The sequence below is a fragment of the Rhea pennata genome, chromosome 2 (genome assembly GCF_028389875.1).
Source record: "Rhea pennata isolate bPtePen1 chromosome 2, bPtePen1.pri, whole genome shotgun sequence".
Classification (NCBI taxonomy): Eukaryota; Metazoa; Chordata; class Aves; order Rheiformes; family Rheidae; genus Rhea; species Rhea pennata.
Window position 1 is genome coordinate 120,373,242 of NC_084664.1, and position 7,450 is coordinate 120,380,691.

Consider the following 7,450-nt stretch of genomic DNA (forward strand, 5'->3'; position numbering starts at 1 on the left):
CAGGCCAAATTTTAAAGACATACAAGTCAAACAGTTGGATTGCATTTTTAATATGTAGTATTAAAAATTTTTTGGAGTTATTTAGACAGAAATAACCAGCTCATACTCCTTATAAAATGTAGATTACAAAGATATCAGTAAGATTGAGAACTATTTGTATGGCTGTATGATATTCTAGAAGCTTCTGATAGTGCAATTCTTCATCAAAGAAAGAAAATAGCTTTGATTAAAAATCCAACCTGTTTCAATGCAAAAAATAAATTCATCATTTAGGGAGTACTGTGAGAGTTAAGGCTCTCTGAGAACAAAACATTCAACACAGACTCAGAGCATAGCTGGCATTCTTAAAAGGGAAAATGTATATTATTCATTAGGAAATTTTGTCACAGAATCGCAGAATGGCTAAGGTTGGAAGGGACCTCTGGAGATCATCTAGTCCGACATTCATGCTAAAGGAGAGTCACCTAGAGCATGTTAGACAGGGTTGCATCCAGGCGGGCCTTGAAGATCTCCAGAGAAGGAGACTCCACAACCTCTCTGGGCAACCTGGTCCAGGGCTCTGTCACTCTCACAGGAAAGGTTTTCCTCATATTTAGGGGGAACTTCCTGTGTTTCAGTTTGTGCCATTGCCTCTTGTAAATAAGCTACCAACGAAATTTAAGAAGGAACCAAGTTTAAACCTAGCTTGAGCTAAGTATGATTAAAGGCAACCTAAGAATAGCAAGTAGGCATTCGTCCTTAAAGATGTGGTAAGTCTAACAACCTTCTCAAACACCCAGTACATCCTTCACTGTATCCAATGATAAAAATTGTGTTCCAGGCTTCCAAATTGAGTTGCCTGGGTCAGCTGGAGGGCTGGTTCTGAAATGGCTAAGGGAGAACTGATTTCCAGTGGCTGATCATGACCCTGAAAGATTCTAGTATTCTATAAGATCTTGAAGTACATACCTGAAACCCCAAAATGAAAATCCCCAGTGTCACAGCTTCCCCAAATGATTCAATAATAAACTGTGTACAAAGAGCATTTTGTACCTCTGGTATTTTTCATCGTTTATTTTTTCACATGCTCTTCAGTATTTTAGAATCCTTCTTTAAAAAGACAGCCTTGAAATAAATCTGCCATGACTGAATTCTGCAACAACAAATTGAATAAATAAAATAAAATTATTTTACCCTTCCCAATATGGGAGTAGGGCTATATTCCTTAAAAGATTTCTGAGTGCTTATATATTCCTCTTATGATCTCTTTGGAGAATAATTCCTGTATAATATTTCCTCTTTCCATATATTATTACCTAAAGAATCATACTGGATCTAAGCCAGTTGTTACAGAATCAGTATAAGATCTTTTACTGGGTTCAGCTGAAATGTAAGACCTCAGGCATGACTTTCTGTTCATATTCTTTGACAATATTTTGAATAAAATTGTCAGAAAAGATTGGCTATGGATTTTCACCATAGTTGACATGAAAGGAAATAAAAATTATGGCACAATTATGTAAAAACAATAAAAATCTAAAACTTATAGCCTGTAGCCTTCAACACAAAATGATATGCAAACAGTCAGTCTGGTTCACTGGGTAACAGTGAAAATTTAAGGCATTCTGTAGATGTGTTTACATATACATTTCAGGTCCAATTGCTGCATTTTTAAGCAAATCATTCAATCATCCTTACTTACTGGACTTTGGTTTACATCATGGAGCAGTCATGGAGCACACAAAATAGACTCCTTTTGGAAGAAACTTAATTCAGAAGATGTACTTCTAATTCCCTCCAACTCCTAGTGTGTGTTCAGAACATAGGACTGGATTAGCATCCCTCTAAGGTAAAGCTACTGAAACATGTCTTGAAGGGAAAAAAATATTTTTTTTTACAGATCTGTAGCTATTGTGCTGATTTAATTACATAACCAAGATCTGTAAACATGGTGCAGGCACAATTTATTTTTGTAATTTATTATTCCAAAAGGAAATGTTGGTATTCAACAATTAAAACATAAACTACTTACAAAGTTGATTATGCCTTCTTTTCTTTGGCTCTACAAAAATATAGATTTTTTTCAGCAAAAACAAAATGGAATAGAAATAAGCATACATAAAAGTATTCTGGAAGACAGAGTGCTTTTTGAATAATATGTCCTAGGAAACAATACAGTCCTCTCTTTTGGTGAGAAGCGGTCATGCAACACAGTTCAGAGATGAGATTGGAGCTGGGGAATACAGAAGGAGATGGCGGCACTGAAATGTTTTTTTTCATTGACCAAAATGTTGTTCATTTGTTTTTTTTCTCTGAGTTTTTGTTTTGAAAGAAAATGAAAATTCTTACATCAGATACTTTGAAAATAGTATTTAAAACAAAGCTGGAGTTTTCATTTATACTTTAGTGGCATTTTTTCAGATATTTTGTACATTTTAATTAACTTCTCTAACTCCTGATGCCTCCTTCTGTCTTGGCCAAACAGTAGCCAAACAATTCTGAAGAGATAAAAGCAAACCAATCCCTCATTTGTTACAAACAGTAAGGAAAGTTTTATTTTATTTATATATTTTATTTATATTTATGTATTTTTTATATATATATATATATATTATATTTTATATATTTGTATTTTATTTATATTTATGAAATGAAAGGATTGTTTGCTTCACTTGATGGGACCATATGTGCTGGTTTTGTTATCTTTATACAGATGAGAGAGTTAGCGTGTGCTGTCTGATACCAATGTGACACTAACATGGGACGGCCTTGTGATAGAGCCTAGCCTGAGCCATGATGCCCTGATCATTCACATGCTTGCCAAGCTTGCTTTAACTCTGAGGGAGCTACCAGCTGATCAACTGCTGTACTATGCTGAGTTTTGAGGGTCTTCTGGTTTTGATGGGAGCCAATATGTCTCACTGACACAGCTTTAGGTTGCACAACATCCCAAATCCTTTCCCACAAGGGGCTCCTCCAGAGTTCCTTGTCATGTATCTTCCACTGTGCAGTGGCCCATGTTGGTAACCAGGTTTGCATAACCTTGTATACTACTCAGCTATCTGTATAGAGGTAGCGTGCATCTCCCTCATCAAAAGCTATAGCTGTGGCCTTCAGTTTGGCCCGCTGACTTGAGTATCCCATTCCTGAGGCAAAATAGATAGTGTGCATGGCAGGATTATATGGTGCAGAGTGCCACATGCACTCTCCTTCCAAGGAATACACTGCATTGCCATCAGAAAAGCAGGCCCACTCTCATTGCTCAGGAGATAACGTCTCAAAAAGAGGGGCCTCTTGGACAGGTGGTGACTCTATTCAGGAAGCAGTTGGGGTGCAGCCCCTCTGGCTCAGACAGTGACGTGCTGAAAACATACTTTACCCAACAAGATTGCATGTGGGGTACTCAAGTCCTTTCTCTCCTCCTTAAACCCAGCTTGTAAACAGTGTTTCCATTTCCACTGAGTTACAGCTTGGGTCACCCCCACACAGGTCCTGACTGCATCATCAGTCACTCATGCCTGAATGGGAATGGGACAGTCACTGACTGGGTCACGTCACATAACTTGTTCAGTATCCTGCAAAGCTCACACTACAGCCAAAAGCTGCTTTTCCAAAGACGTGTAATTTGCTGTGGCCCCTTGCAGGGAATGGGATCATAAACCTATAGGTTCCTGCCTTGCATGGGCACATTGCTGCCACAGCCCCCAAGACATGGTTATCTATCCCCCATAACCCCTGCCTCCAACTCAAAAGGTTGTGCCTCACACAGACTGAATAGTTGGGAAATCGGACCACTGCCTCCTTGCACAGGTCAAAAGCTTGCTGCTGCTCTTTAGTCCACTGCCACTGGCTATTTTTTTTGGTCAAACACTGCAGCAGCTGTATTAAATATGCTAAGTGAGGTATAAAGGTCTGCCAGAACCCCAAAAGGCCCCCCAAAACTTGTCATTGTTTTGCAGCAGTGGGAACAGGGTACTGTTGAATAATATTGTGCACTTTCTCAGGGGTATCTTTCATCTATCCTCTCCAAACTATCCTTAAGAATTGCACATTAATGTCCAGCCCCTGTAGCTTCTTAGCGTTTCTGCAGGGTCTGTACTAGCATTGATAGCGGCTCATGTACTACTTGTTTAGAAGGTTTCGTTATCAAAATATCACCAATGTAATGATGGATGGTACACTCTGTAAGGGGGAAAGGAGATCAGATAAGATCAGCTGGTGGCAAATGGTGAGTCTATGTTTATAGCCTCGAGGAAAGACTTGAAACGCATATTGCTTATCCCATGTAAATGTGAATTGATCTTGTGATTGAGGGGATATACCAATGGAGAAGAATGCATTTGCCAAATCAAAGATAGCCTTCCATTCCTGCAGATGTTTCCCTGCTCTTTTAGCAGAGTTACTGTGTTAGGTACTATGGCCGCTAATGATGGGGCAATTTTATTTAGCTCCCTATAATCCACAGTCAAACGCCATGAACTATCAGGTTTCCGAACAGGCCAAATATGAATATTAAAAGCCAACAGGGCAGGGCATATTATTTGAGTATGCAATAAAGTTTCTATCATTTCCTGAATCTCTTTCTCCCCATCAGGAATTCTGCATTGCTTCGCTTGAACCACAGAGAGGGGAACCAGTAAATCCACTGGGTCTTATTTTGGATACCCTCTAAGCAAAGTAATGGATTGCAACTGCATTAATGCAGGACATTTTCCAAAGGCGAATAATCCCTGTAGGTTCTGAATATCTCTGCTTAGTAACACATTGATTGTACTGTAGTACAGTAACTTCTGCCCCAGTATCTGCTAAAGCAGGTTTCTCCTCCGGGGAGCTAGTGAATTCCCAATGGTACATAAGGGCACCTGATGGCAAGCTACAACTAATGGTCGCATTGTGGGGGACCTGCCTCCCCCTCTTTGTCTTTCGGCTGGCAATTTCCATGCTGTAGCTGGAGCGAGTGGGGATGAGTTCAATATTGCTCATTAGCAGGTAACTGCTGCCACCACTTAAATAAGTCAGCAGTAGAAAGACCATTTATCTCATCAAGTAATACCCCTGCCCGCAGCAAATCAGTTCACATCTGTTGCCTCGATACCTTTCTACTCCTTAGCAGTCCCTGCCTATTTTCTCACCTTGGAATTCCAAACCGCTCTCGCTCCTTAGTATCTGGTTATCCAACAAGTGCTAAACCCCTTATATGCTTTACCAAAGCTATTACTGTCCCAGTTGCAGGCATTACTGTGCCAAGAAGCAATGATTTTAAGGCACTTAAAGCCTCCTTTAATAATTGAGTTTTCATCTACTGCATTATTTCCACACCACCTGGTCCATATCTGTGTGCTAACCAGATTTCTACCCCAGCTGCTGCAACACGTTGATCCCTTCCCCCAAAGTACGCCACCCTCCGACAGTAGTGGCTTCTTCACCTGTGGATGGGTAAGCATCTACCACAGCGGTGCACAACCGTTGATATAATGTTGGAGCTTCAATAACATTTCCTGCCTCATCTCGCAGGTAATACTGTACTTGAACACCAGTTGATAAGGGGCTCATTAAATTCAGCTCCTCTCTTAAAAGAGTAAATGATCTGGCACCTGCATCCCATGCTCTCACTAACTAGGCTAACAGAGACTCCTCAGGCTGCTGCTGGAGAGTAGTTAGAAATTCATGCGGTTCCTTTGGGGTATATGCCCTAAATTGTTTGACTGTGTTCCCATCTCCTTACCTCTCCCTCTTCAATTGCACAAGAAGTCGGACCTGAGGAGCAGCTGGTTCTCCTTGAATCCAATCAATCTCCAAGTCAGATGAAGTACTCCAGATTTTACCATGGTACACCTCTGGGTCCCAGGAGGGTCCACTTATTATTGTTCTCACCCGGGTAACTGTAGCTGGGGCTTTACCATAGTGCACATGGCATTTGTTAGCCACTTGTAAAGCTGATTGCTCTACCCTAGGGGTTATTTCCCAACTCTTTTCAGTTTGGGTTGTAATCGATCCCTGTGCTACTGCCTTCACATCACACAAATATCCAGTTTCCCTTTCCAGATTTTTTGCTCATTGCTGCAAAGACAACACCTTGTTATTTAAGGCTCGAGTGCCTGTCAACAGACTCTAACCGTCTGGGTAGCTTCTGAGCTGCTTACTGCACAAAAAGGGCAGAGCCCGTAAAGTGATTCAGCTGCCTTCAGGGTAACATTTTCCCCTTGTGCCAACCCTGGCCAGTCCTCAAGGACTGCCAGGGGCAAGCAATGCAGCTACTGCCCCCCACCATCCGTCTGGGGCCATCCTGGCAGCCGCAGGCGAGCAGCCCCTGCTTGGCTCTCGCCCTCCCCCTTCACTCTCCTTGGCTGCAGCGCTGTCATCCTGCAGTTACGGCAACTGTAAGGGTGAGGCAGGGGCAACGCTTGGACTGCCGGCAGGGACAGATACATAAATATAAGGCACACTATGGTCGATACTGAGTGTTTATTACCTCTGCGTCTGAATGGGGGCTCTCCAGTGATTTCTCCAATATTGGAGTGGGAGAGTCCATGGTAAAACCAAGAGTCAGTCCATGTGGGGGAACTCAGGGAGGGGACACTATGTGAGCTGAGTGACAGATTCAGGATAGAGGACTCTCACTAGTGCATTACTGCACCACAGGAGGATTTTATGATTGCTCAGGTTTTAATAGAGGGAGTGGAGGGAAGGTGTGCCAGCAGTATCTCTGGAGGATTCCCTGGAGAAAGGCCTTTCTCATGGGCATCTTATAATGCTCACTTCACAAGCAAAATGTGGAGAAAGTTTACAGCCTTACATGGAAATTCATTTTTTTTCCTCACAACAGATAGACACAACTTCTCTGAAGCTAGGACATTTCTTCTTTTTATGCCAGTAAAAATGAGTGCAATGATTATCCTCATGAGTAAGTTGCCTTTTATATTCACAGGCAGTTTTTTTCAATTCATTTTAAATTTTGTTCTCAGAAAAAATACCCATAATAGTCATTAAATACTAATCTGAGTGAAGTAAAACAACTTGCAGACATCCCAACTCACATTTCATTCATTTTCTTTTTTCAAGCCAATAGAAAGAACCAGCATAGTTTGCTAAATCATTCTTCCTGCTTGATCAATAGCCTACGTATAAAACTTTCCAACAGTCAGAAAATCCTATGATTATAAATCTTCAGCAGTGTTAATCTCCTAAATTAAACTCCACCTATGCACAGATGTCTCATCCCCTTGAGCACTGTTTATCACAATAAAGATTAAATATAAGCTCAGCTCACAACAGGCCCATAAATTGAACTGCCTATTAGATACTTTATGTCCCATTGGTTATGCCTGTTCACAATCTTGCCTGTAATTACTAAAATACATCACTTGAATTTTTCATTGAATTGTGTGTTTAAAATATTAAGCATTTGAACGCATATTACTGAGAATAAGTTTACTGCATTTTGAGAGAACCGGTAATAAATTGTTTCTAT